Here is a 14277-nt window from a genome sequence, read left to right as displayed (position 1 = left end):
GACTAAGCAGTGGCGATTTTACAAGGAAAATGGTGGTATTTTGACCATTTTTTGTCGAAATCAGAAAAACATATATATGGGAGCTATATCTAAATCTGAACCGATGTCAACCAAATTTGGCACGCATAGCTACAATGCTAGTTCTACTCCCTGTGCAAAATTTCAGTTAAAAATTTGCCTCTGTGGTCATATGAGTGTAAATCGGGCGAAAGCTATATATGGGAGATATATCCAAATCTGAACTGAAAATCAATAGGGATCGACTTTGAGCCGAAACAGGACCCTATACCAAATTTTAGGACAATCGGACTAAAACTGCGAGCTGCACTTTGCACACAAAAATACATCAACAGACAGACAGACGGACAGACAGACAGACAGACGGACATCGCTAAATCGACTCAGAATTTAATTCTAAGCCGATCCGTATACTATGGTCTATGATTACTCCTTCTTGACGTTACATACAAATGCACAAACTTATTATACCCTGTACCACAGTAGTGGTGAACGGTATAAATATGGGAAATATGAAACGAGAGAAATTTTAATGCAATTGTACAAAAGAACATTTATGATTTATCAGGCGATACATATGTATTCGAGATATAGGACAATTTTATTAATATTTAGCATTTTTGCTACTCATCAGTGGCGATTTTACAAGGATATTGGTTAGACCTCGCCAAGATATGTGGTCAAGTGTGGGTTGTGATATATTATTTGGTCAAGTCGGGCGACTTGGAGCCTTATTTAAAACTCAACCGTTCTGTGGAAATTCTGGCATTGCAGTGTGTAGGATATGACTAAGATATGTGGAAATCATCACTGAATAAACCGGAAAAATTAACATATGGAGGCTTTATCTAAATCTGAGCCAAATTAGATCAAACTTGACACACTTAAATATCATATTAAATATATTCTCTGTGGAAACTATCCAGTCAATTGGAGGAAAATCCCATTGAAAATGGGTATAAAATATGAAAAAGTCTACCATATTTCCCCAACTCTGATGTACGTATGTATGGGTGCTATATATAATCTGAATTTTGACTACACTCAAAAAAAGTGAACTCTCTATTTCACTAAAGCCAATTTAACTTTATTTTAGTTCATGGAATTATTATGTTTGGAGAAAGTGTCCTTTACTCTAATAATTTTTTGTGCACGTAAGTTAAATTGACAAAAACCGAGGAAAAAAATATACTCAAATGAAGCATAAAGATGAACTAAATTCGTGTCTTCCACAAAATAGTTCAGAATTTCTTTAAATTTGTAAATTTTACCATAAAATCGTCCACCATGAACTTCGAGGAAAAAAATATACTCAAATGAAGCATAAAGATGAACTAAATTCGTGTCTTCCACAAAATAGTTCAGAATTTCTTTAAATTTGTAAATTTTACCATAAAATCGTCCACCATGAACTTCGAGGAAAAAAATATACTCAAATGAAGCATAAAGATGAACTAAATTCGTGTCTTCCACAAAATAGTTCAGAATTTCTTTAAATTTGTAAATTTTACCATAAAATCGTCCACCATGAACTTCGTATGTCACTAAAGACATTCTTGCAATTTTGAACTACAAGTTGTTCCTTCAAACTACAACATTTTCTTTAACAAATGAAAAAACTTAGTTATGTCTAATAAATTTTCTTGAATTTGTCGAAAAATATTTACTTATTTTTATGACATCGGCGTGATGCCAACGTTTGTAAGTTTAGTTAAAATTTTCTAAAAATATTCAAAATTTTTAAAAATTAACCGAAAGTTTTCTTCCTGGTGGGTTCACTGTTTTTTCGGTGTAAATTTGAACTGCATAGTTAGAATAATAATTCTGCAATCTATGCAAAATTTCACTTAAATGGGAGTATAACTTTGGCCCCCGTGGTCATATGAGTGTAAATCGGGCGAAAGATATATATGGGAGCTATATCTAAATCTGAACCGATTTCAACCAAATTGAAGAACATCGGTTGATAAACACGCCAATTATGACCAGATCGGGGATAAATATATATGACAGCTATATCTAAATCCAAAATCAATAGCGATCGTCTTTGTTCCCTAAAATGATCCTGTGCCAAATTTGAGAACGATCGGACTTAAACTGCGACCTGTACTTTGCGCACAAAAATACACGAACAGACAGACAGACGGACGGACAGACAGACGCACATCGCTAAATCGACTCAGAATTTAATTCTAAGACGATCGGTATACTAAACGATGACGGTCTCAGACATTTCCTTCTTGGCGTTACATACAAATGCACAAACTTATTATACCCTGTACCACAGTAGTGGTGAAGGATATAATTATTATTATATTACACAAAACTATGGCTTATGATATACAATAAAGAAAATATTTTTATTCGTACACCCAGAAAAAAGTGACCCCTTCTTTAAGTTAAAATGAACTCATTGTGAAGAAAGTTGACGTTCGTATAGCGCCAAAGCCATTTGTTATTTGTTTGAACGATGTGATTTTCGTAGAAAATAGGTAGAATGCATTCCATATATTAGTTAACATTTTCCCATATTTATATTTATGTATCACTACAGAATGAAAAAATTTAACTGAATTGAATTCATATATGGATTAATTTTATTGAACTTTTTTCATTCATTTGGACAAATCTTACATATTTGTTGTAAACTTTTCACTTCAAAATTAGAACTGCTTACCTTCGTTTTTAAATACGATTTATTTATTTATATAAGCTATTTTTTCTTCTATAAAATACACGTTTTATTAATATATTAAATATACTTAGTTAAAATCAACAGCATCGACTGGCCTTGAAATATTAGTTTTTTATTCCACTATTTCCAATTTCCATGTAATGTTATCAACTGTAAACAGCATTTTTCTTCTTCTTGTACCTTTCACTTTTAATAAGTTGCTGCCTAACAATTGTGTCCTCCTTTTACAATTTCAATACCTACAAATATAAAAAATCATAAACCATTTTTTTTTCACAAAAGGTTAGCGTCACTGAATATTACCTGATAATTGAAGACTAATTAAGGGGTTGTTATTCTTCTGGTATTTTCTCACTAATTTAAAATAACAAATATTTTATATATTTGTTATTTATTACATTATTTTACTAAATTATTTTTTAACTATATCTCCGTATATCATAACAACACGATTCCAACTAAAAAACAACCCACGCGCAAACATATCGATTACATCGATAACAGGTATCGATTACAGGTAGATAAAAGAAATATAAGAAAATGACCTATATTATAACAAGTGTGTTTCCTTAAGTTTTGAAAGGATTGAGTACTTCTTAGTACGAATGAACTAAAATATTTTTCTATTCCAAGTGTTATTCGTATTTATGATAAGTTTTCTATAATAAAGGAAGTCAGAATTATCATCTTACAGGAAATTTTACTAACTTTGAGGAAACTTGAGTTTAGTTCGGTTTTTGTTTATTTTTACGAATGCTTTGTTATCAGTGAATAAAATTTTCTTTTTCAGTAGTAAATTCTTATACCCAGCGAAGAAAACAGTATTAGTAAAATTTCATGCCTTATTCTAGTTAATGAACTATTCCTAACCAGGGATCCGGAGCGGAGCGTGGAGCGGAGCGTGGAGCGGAGCGTGGAGCGGAGCGGAGCAAGCCTTTTTTTTGCCGGAGCGGGAGCGGCATTTCTAAAATCCGGAGCGGAGCGGTTTCCAAATGAAAAACCGCTCCGCTCCGAATAAAATATTACTTGAATGAAATGTGTAACTTTGAAATTACACTGTGTAGGTAATATCAAATTTAGCTAGTAGTTAGCGTAGTGTGAGTAAACGTTTAAAATGTACGATATGTATTTTTGTACGTACGTACATTGGGGAAAACACAACGTGTTTTTTAGTAATTGTTTTCAAAAACGGCGAATGTTAAAATATATATCTAGTATGTGTTGTAAAAGTAACAACAGTACTTTCGATCAATTTCATCCCGTATTACTACAAAGATGTTTGTAATGAACGTCAAATAAATGCAATTAAACGATCTTATTTATATTTAATTTTTTAGTTTTCTACACTGAAAAAATATTGTCGTGAAGTCAAAGATTCCATGTCCTTAGAATAAGAATGCAAATTTTGCTTAACATGGAAGACGCATTTCTCTAAAATAAAGTTTTTTATACCCATCACCATAGAATGGTGACGGGGGTATAATAAGTTTGTCATTCCGTTTGTAACACATCGAAATATCGATTTCCGACTATATAAAGTATATATATTCTTGATCAGGGAGAAATTCTAAGACGATATAACGATGTCCGTCTGTCCGTCTGTCTGTCTGTTGTAATCACGCTACAGTCTTCAATAATGAAGCAATCGTGCTGAAATTTTGCACAACCTCGTCGTTTGTCTGCAGGCAGGTCAAGTTCGAAGATGGGTTATATCGGTCCAGGTTTTGATATAGTCCCCATATAAACCGACCTCCCGATTTGGGGTCTTGGGCTTATAGAAATCGTATTTTTTATCCAATTTGCCTGAAATTTGAAATCTGGAGGTATTTTATGACCGTAAAATGGTGAGTATCGGTCCATGTTTTGGTATAGCCCCCATATAGACCGATCTCCCGATTTTACTTCTTGGGCTTGTAGAAACCGCAGTTTTTATTCAATTTACCTGAAATTGGAAATCTAGAGGTATTGTAGGACCACAAATACGTGTGCCAAAAATGGTAAGTATCGGTCCATATTTTGGTATAGCCCCCATATAGACCGATCTCCCGATTTTACTTCTTGGGCTTGTAGAAACCGCAGTTTTTATTCAATTTACCTGAAATTGGAAATCTAGAGGTATTGTAGGACCACAAATACGTGTGCCAAAAATGGTGATTATCGGTCTATGTTTTGGTATGGTCCCCATATAAAACGACCTCCCGATTTGGGGTCTTGGGCTTATAGAAAGCGTATTTTTTATCCAATTTGTCTGAAATTGGAAATCTAGAGGTATTTTCGGGTCATAAAGAGGTGTGCCGAAAACGGTGAGTAGCGGTCCATGTTTTAGTATAGCCCCCATAAGAACGATCTCCCGATTTAACTCCTTGGGTTTCTAGAAACCGTAATTTTTATCTGATTTGCCTGAAATTGTAAATATTCTGGTATTTTAGGCTCGGTCCATTTGGTAATGCCTCCATATAGACCGACTTCACTTGAATTGCTTGAAACTCAATGTAAAATTTCCAGATTTTACTTCTACATATTTAAGATTTCAAATCAAGACGTTATTTTATAATTTTCTTGTACACTTACAAGAGATGTTAATGATTCCTCTAAAACTCAAACAAAAATGGTTCTTATAAATCCAGAATCTGATATAGTCCTCATAGGTGAAATCTTTAAATTTATCTTCGGGAAGTGTCCTCAAGTCCTCAAGCCCTCCTAAAATTTCAAAGGAAACCCTAATATTTGGTTCATGGTGGTGGGTATTTAAGGTTCGGCCCGGCCGAACTTAGTGCTGTATATACTTGTTTTCTTGTCCAAAAGGCAATAAACTTTTGAATGAAGTTGTAATGTCCTTATAATTAAGTGATTTTACTTAAAAATGTGTATCATAACATGAAAGATAAAATTTTTGACTTTAATAATTAAGAAAAATTCTTTAAAATTAATAAAATTGTCTTTAAATTTGTTTCCTTTTTGCATCTTGCCTACAAAGCAAAAAATCGTTAAAAAATAAGACATGTTTTTCAACACTTTATTTTAAAGACGCTTTTTACTTGAAACATAGCATAATTTCTACTGGAAGTCGAGTCTTAATATGGAAAAAAATAACTCGTTAACTCGTTTTTAAAGGATTTTGATAACAACTGACGAAAAAAATCTAAAAAAATGAAAAATTAACATATGCTTCCTAGAATGCTTCCTTTAATGAAGTCAAAATGGATTTAATATTCCTAAAAAAATCTTCAAAATTAATAAAATATTTCAACACATTGTTTTAAAGTTATTATACCCTAAACCACATAGTGGTTTGATCTGCCAAAAAATGTGCCTACAAGAAATATTGATTTTAGACCCCATAAAATATATACCGATCGACTCAGAATCACCTCCTGAGTCGATATAGCGCTTGGCGTCCGTCCGTCCATCCGTCCGTCTGTCCATGTATTTGTTGTTCACAGGATTTCGGTCGCAATTATTAACCAATTTTGATGAAATTTGGTACAGGGAGTTTTTTTGGGCACAAGGACGAACGTTACTGAATTTGGAAGAAATCGGATCAAATTTAGATATAGCTCCCATATATATGTATTGCCCGATTTCGACAAATGGGGTCACGTTGCACTTTTTTTACTAACCGATCGTCGTCAAATTTAGCACAAAATAATCTTCTGTATCACCCTTTAGGTCTGAAAATTTCATCGAAATCGGTTCAGATTTAGATATAGGTCCCATATATATGTATCGCCCGATTTTGTCAAATTAGGTCATAAAACCCTTATTTATCAACCGATCTTACTCAAAGTTGGCGAAATGTAATCTTCTATAGCACTAACTATATGTGCAAAAAATCATCGAAATCTGTTCAGATTTAGCTATAGCTCCCATATATGTACCGCCCGATTTTTTCTAAATAAAATAAAACTCAATTGAACAAATAATACAATGTTTGTACTATAATTTTCTCGAAGAGGAGCGGAGCGGGGCGTGGAGCGGAGCGGAGCGATTTTTTTTTCTCGGAGCGGAGCGAGGAGCGGAGCGAGGAGCGGAGCGGTTTTTTTTCTCCGGAGCGGGAGCGGAGCGGAGCGAAAAAAATGGACCGCTCCGGATCCCTGTTCCTAACTGCTTTCAGTTTAGGATTGTTTTACTGAAACAAGTAAATTTTATTATTTCACACAAAAATGTACCTTAATGGAAATAAAATGGCTAAACTAAATTGATGAACAGATGAATAGATATGTCTACAAACATTACATGGTCGTAAAAACCATGTAATTTTTTTCGAGTCCATTTAATTTTATGAAAACTTTGAGCATATACACACGATTTTTATTCTGCGCGTCAGTCTAGTGTTGATTGTTGCTTAAGGTGAGTACTAAGTTCGAGTTTATCCGCTAAAATCAAAAATAAATCTGTAAAAAAGTATAAAATTATACATCTTTGATGTACATTTTAACTTGATGGGGGATAGCACAAAGCGATTTTTTATAAAGTTTATTTTCTCTAAAATGAATTATTAAAGAAAAGTAGTCGTGACAAAATGGCGATTTTAGCGGATAAACTCAAACTTAATACTCACCTTTAGAATGGACGAAGAATACGGATTTGATGTGTTTTGTGTTAACCCTTTCACTACCGATGTCCACTACAGAGGGCATTCGAAAACGACTCCAAACTCTATCTCCCCACTTAATCTAAATTAGCCATAAATATTTTCCATATTGCTGGGCACTAATATATATTTTCATAACATTTCTTGGCAATAAACGAAAAATACACAATTTTGAGACAATTTTTCTACTATAAGTCTCTAGTAAATGGATATTCATATAAAAACTATAGCCTATATTTTTTAGATTCTTTTTTGATTTTTTTTTCAACACTTCAACAGATATTACAGGCCAAATAGCGTTAGTTTCGTATGACCATTTGATCACAATTCAAGAATTAAGGTTTCAGAGCAAACACATATAGTTTTTTAAATAATTTAAGTAGGCCTTCCAAATTGCAATATTTTTTCTACATGCGGTTAGTACAAGTAGAAACAGAGGAAAAATGATAGTCTTTGACATTAGGTTTAATTCGGTAGTGAAAGGGTTAATTTATTTATTCATAAGTGGCACGTGGTTTTATGTGAACATAAAAGAAGGGAAGTGTAATTGAAAAATTCTTTGGTTTTTTGATATGCATTTTTTCTATATTGTATAATTTATTTTTATTTGCTGTTACATGATGTCTGGCATGACGTAAATATGGAATGATTACTTATTGTTGAAATTGAACCAATATAGAGTGTATAAAAATATGTGATGTTTGCTTGCACGACATTACAAATACAAATACACAAAGAATTAGTTAATAAATTTTATTACTTTTTGCGAAATTTTCCACAGCCCTATGATATTTTCGTTTTTTTAAGAATGTCTCAAATATTTTATGAACTAAACGTGAGTATAAAGTTCGATGACCGTACACATAAGTTCAATATGAACTAAAGCAAATGAAAATTTTCGTACGATTCCCAAAAATAGTAAGAATGAAGTACTGTATAGTTAAAATGGTCATGATTTGGCGCCAAAAATACAACAGGGCATTAAATTTTCCTGGTTTTAACAACGCTTTGGGGAAATCTCAAAATGTGTAGCAAAATTTAGTTCAATTTTCGTACGAGTTAGTTTATTCTTCCTATAAAACAGTTTACTTTTTTTCGGTGATATGAGTGTGTTCTGAAAACTTGATTCCTGATTTGTGACCATATGGCCTTACGAAAATGGACGCTTTTTATACCCTCCATCATAGGATGGAGGTATATTAACTTTGTCATTCCGTTTGTAACACATCGAAATATTGCTCTAAGACCCCATAAAGTATATATATTCTGGGTCGTGGTGAAATTCTGAGTCGATCTAAGCATGTCCGTCCGTCCGTCCGTCCGTCTGTTGAAATCACGCTAACTTCCGAACGAAAGAAGCTAGCGACTTGAAACTTGGCACAAGTAGTTGTTATCGATGTAGGTCGGACGGTATTGAAAATGGGCCATATCGGTCCACTTTTACGTATAGCCCCCATATAAAGGGACCCTCAGATTTGGCTTGTGGAGCCTCTAAAAGAAGCATATTTCATCCGATCCGGCTGAAATTTGGTATATGGTGTTGGTATATGGTATCTAATAACCATGCAAAAATTGGTCCACATCGGTCCATAATTATATATAGCCCCCATATAAACCGATCCCCAGATTTGGCTTGTGGAGCCTCTAACAGAAGCATATTTCATCCGATCCGGCTGAAATTTGGTATATGGTGTTGGTATATGGTCTCTAACAACCATGCAAAAATTGGTTCACATCGGTCCATAATTATATATAGCCCCCATATAAACCGATCCCCAGATTTGGCTTGCGGAGCCTAAAAGAAAAGCAAATTTCATCCGATCCGGCTGAAATTTGGTACATGGTGTTGGTATATGGTCTCTAACAACCATGCAAAAATTGGTTCCCATCGGTCCATAATTATATATAGCCCCCATATAAACCGATCCCCAGATTTGGCTTGCGGAGCCTCAAAGTGAAGCAAATTTCATCCGATCCGGCTGAAATTTGGTACATGATGTTGGTATATGGTCTCTAATCACCGTGAAAAAATTGGTCCACATCGGTCCATAATTATATATAGCGCCCATATAAACCGATCCCCAGATTTGGGTTGCGGAGCCTCAAAGAGAAGCAAATTTTATCCGATCCGTCTGAAATTTGGTACATGATATTGGTATATGGTCTCTAACAACCGTGCAAAAATTGGTCCACATCGGTTCATAATTATATATAGCCCCCATATAAACCGATCCCCAGATTTGGCTTGCGAAGTCTCCAAGAGAAGCAAATTTCATCCAATCCGGTTGTAATTTGGAACATGGTCCATATCGGTCCATACACCCAGAAAAAAGTGACCCCTTCTTTAAGTTAAAATGAACTCATTGCGAAGAAAGTTGAACTTCGTATAGCGCCAAAGACATTTTTATTTGTTTGAACGATGGGATTTTCGTAGAAATTAGGAATAATGCATTCCATATATTAGTTAACATTTTCCTATATTTATATACCACTATACTACAGAATGAAAAAAATTAACTAATTTGAATTCATATATGGAATGATTTTATTGAAATTTTTTCATTCATTTCGACAAATCTTACACATTTGTGGTAAAACTTTTACTTCATAATTAGAACTGCTTACCTTCGTTTTTAAATACAATTTTATTTATTTCTATAAGCAATTTTATCTTCAATAAAAGACATGTTTTATTAATATATTGAATATATTTATTAAGAATCAACAGCATCGAATCTCTTAGAAATATTAGTTTATTATTCCACTATTTCCAATTTCCGTGTGATATTATCAACTGTAAAACGCACTTTTTCTTCTTCTTGTACTTTTCACTTTTAATAAGTTGCTGCCTAACGATTTTGTCCTCCTTTTACAATTTCAATACCTACAAATATAAAAAATCATAAAACATTTTTGTTGCAAAAGGTTAGCGTCACTGAATATTACCTGATAATTGAAGATTCCAAAATGAAGACAAATGAAAGGGTTGTTATTCTGCTGGTGTTTTCTTTCTTTATACACTATCACGAACATTGATAGATTTATTTAAAAAAACGAAAATTTTTCTCACTAATTTAAAATAAATATTTTATTTGTTATTTATTATAATTTTTTAACAATAAAACAACCGACGCGCAAATATATCGATTACACCCACGCGCTAACACATCGATTACGATGACAGGTATCGATTACAGGTAGACAATAGAAATTTAGGAAAATTTCCTATATTCTAACAAGTGTGTTTCCTTAAGTTTTGAAAGGATTGCATACTTCTTAGTACGAATGAACTAAAATATTTTTCTATGCCAAGTGTTGTTCGTATGTATGAAAAACTTTCTATTATAAAGGAAGTCGCAATTATCATTTTATAAGAAATTTTACTAATTTTTAAGAAACTTGGTTTTAGTTCGGTTTTTGTTTATTTTTATGCTTTGTTATCGGTGAATAAAATTTTCTTTTTCAGTAGTAAATTCTTATACCCAGCGAAGAAAATAGTATGAGTAAAATTCCATGCCTTATTCTAGTTAATGAACTATTCCTAACTGCTTACAGTTTAGGATTTTTTTACTGAAACGAGTAAATTTTATTATTTTTCACAAAAATTTACCTTAATGGAAAAAAATGGATAAACTATATTGATGAAAATTTTTTCCTTTAGTTTCGAAGGCACTTTTTTCTGGGTGTAATTATATATAGCCCCCATATAAAACGTTCTCCAGATTTGACCTCCGGAGCCTCTTGGAAGAGCAAAATTCATCCGATCCAGTTCAAAGTAGGAACGTGGTGTTAATATATGGTCGCTAACAACCATACCAAAATTGGTCCAATCACACAAAAATTGGTCCATATCGGATCATAATGATCGTTGCCACTAGAGCCAAAAATAATCTACCAACATTTTATTTCTATAGAAAATGTTGTCAAAATTTTATTTCTAGAGAAAATTTTGTTAAAATTTTATTCGGTTCATAATAAAATTTTCATCATTGTCAAAATTTTATTTCTATAGAAAATTTTGTCAAAATTTTATTTCTATAGAAAATTTTGTTCAAATTTTATTCGGTTCATAATCATAGTTGCCACTCGAGCCAAAAATAATCGACCACGATTTTATTTCTATAGAAAATTTTGTCAAAAGTTTATTTCTATAGAAAATTTTGTTAAAATTTTATTTCTGTAGAAATTTTTGCCAAAATTTTCTTTCTATAGAAAATTTTGTCAAAATTTTTATTTCTATAGAAAATTTTGTGAAAATTTTATTTCCATAGAAAATTTTTTAATATTTTCTTTCTGTAGAAAATTTTGTCAAAATTGTATGTCTTTGTCAAACTGAATTATATACGTATTGGATCGATCTTTTTTGATTTAATATATACCACGTATGGACATACAATTTAGAAGATGGTGTTAGGAGGTTTTAAGATACCTAGCCATCGGCAAGCGTTACCGCAACTTAAGTAATTCGATTGTGGATGGCAGTGTTTAGAAGAAGTTTCTACGCAATCCATGATGGAGGGTACATAAGCTTCGGCCTGGCCGAACTTACGGTCGTATATACTTGTTAACCTATAATATCTATGTGTGGAAAAAAAGAAACCGAAATAATATAAACTACAGTTTTTGTATGTCCATTTATTGGGCAGCACTCAGTGATAAGAGAGAAGTTCTTGTTTTTTTTTTACATCTAAATATGAATTTTTGTGTGGTGTTTGTTAACTCTAGTTTACACTGAAAATTTGATGACTTTTCTTATGTACTTTGATCTGCTGAATTCGAAAATGAAGGTTACAAAATTTTATAGAAACGTATTTGAGATATACCGTTATTTTTAGTTTTTCTGACTTTTTTCACTAAACAAATTATAACTCGAGCTAGAAATGTCCGATTATGTCGTTGTACTTGAATGCAAGGTATTGAGATGACGAACAAACGTGTACAATTGGATATGTGATATGTTAAGTGGTTCAAAATATAAAGGGTGATACGGTCAAAATTTGGTGAAGGGAAAACGCGTGTAAATCGGTGAAATCGTTTATTTAAAAAATCAAATTAAATTTCTTTTTCAAGTTCAATTAGTATAAAATTCAGGAAAAATATTCAGTTAGGCTTTCGCTTTTCCAAATCCGAATTGCCAGGCCTCACGCTTGACACTTGCCATCAGATTTTGTACAGCCACCTTGTCCACCTTCTTCGCCGCAGAAAGCCAGTTTGCCTTGAACTGCTGCTCGTCCTTAGCAGTTTTTTTGGTCTTCTTTAGGTCCGCTTGACAATAGCCCAGTATTTCTCAATTGGGCGGAGCTCTGGCGTGTTGGGAGGGTTCTTGTCCTTGGGAACCACCTGCACGTTGTTGGCGGCGTACCACTCCATGGCCTTTTTACCGTAATGGCAAGATGCCAAATCCGGCCAAAACAGTACGGAACAACCGTGTTTCTTCAGGAAAGGCAGCAGACGTTTATTCAAACACTCTTTCACGTAAATTTCTTGGTTGACAGTCCCGGAATGCTGCTTTTCAAGCCACAGGTACAGATGGCTTGCCAAACCAGATATTTCTTTGCGAACTTTGACAGTTTTATGTGCTTGAAAATATCTGCTACCTTTCCCCTTCCTTTTGCCGTATAAAACTCCTGTCCCGGAAACTGCTTGTAGTCGGCTTTGACGTAGGTTTCGTCGTCCATTACCACGCAGTCAAACTTCGTCAGCATCGTCGTGTACAGCCTCGGGATCGCGCTTTGGCCGTCGTATTTTGTTTATCATCGCGATTGGGAGTCACTACCTTCTTGTAAGTCGATAGTCCGGCTCGTTTTTTGGCTCGATGCACGGTTGTAGACGATACACCCAGCTTATTTGCGGCATCTCGGAGAGAGAGGTTAGGGTTTCGCTTGAAACTACCGGCAACTCTCTTTGTCGTCTCAGCGGCTTCCGGTTTTCGATTTCCCCCCGATCCAGACTTCCTGGCTGTCGACAAACGTTCCCCAAACACTTTAATTATATTTGTAACGGTTGATTTGGCAACTTTTAGCGATTTTGCCAGCTTTGCGTGCGATTAGCTCGGATTTTCGCGATGCGCGAGCAACATTTTGATACGCTGCTCTTCTTGCTTGGACAGCATTTTGACAACTGAAGAGTGAATTCCAAAATCAAAATAGGAGCAACATTCTACACACACACCTTCAAAATGAGGGGTGTTCAGGTTTTTTAAACACAAAATTGAAAGAAATACGTCAAGTTTATATTGACCAAATTTTGACCGTATCACCCTTTATGGATGAAAATAGGTCGAATTTTCAAAGCAATCTTGTTTTACAATGACTTTATATATAAAATACCAAAAGATTTGCAATTTCATGAAAATCGGATAAAAACTACTGTCATTGGAGTAAAATCGAGAGATCGGTCTATATGTGGGCTATACCAACACATGGGCTGATTCACCTCATTTCCGTTACACGTATTTGTGATCTTCTAGATTTTAAATTTTAGGCAAATCGGATAGAAAGTACGTTTTCTAGAAGTCCAAAAAATAAAATCGGAAGATCGGTCTATATGGGGTCTATACCAACACATGAACCGATAACCATCATTTTCTTCACACCTATTTGTGGTCCTAAAAAAAAAAAAAACATTTTTTTTTTTTGATAAAAAAAAATGGTTTCTAGTAGCCCAAGAAGTATAAACGTGATATCGGTCTATATGGGGGCTATACACCGAAAGAAAAAGCGTTCGTCTCATTGACAATTCAGTTTCATCGATGCGTTTTCATCTATGCGATGAAAAGTTTCGTCCATGTGAGTATTTCGGTAGTCTACGTGACGAAAGCAATCATAAAGTTAATTTTTGTTCTTTTCATAGTTCGTCACATTCACGATCTAGTTTCGTCAATAAGACGAAATTATTTTCATCCCGATTCAGGGAAAGTTAACCAAAATTAACTTTTGATTTAAATTAATTTCGTTTATATGAAGTTCCA

Source organism: Haematobia irritans, chromosome 3 (genome assembly GCF_050003625.1).
Source record: "Haematobia irritans isolate KBUSLIRL chromosome 3, ASM5000362v1, whole genome shotgun sequence".
Lineage (NCBI taxonomy): Eukaryota > Metazoa > Arthropoda > Insecta > Diptera > Muscidae > Haematobia > Haematobia irritans.
The sequence above is the reverse complement of the archived record's forward strand: the minus strand, read 5'-3'. Positions refer to the sequence as shown.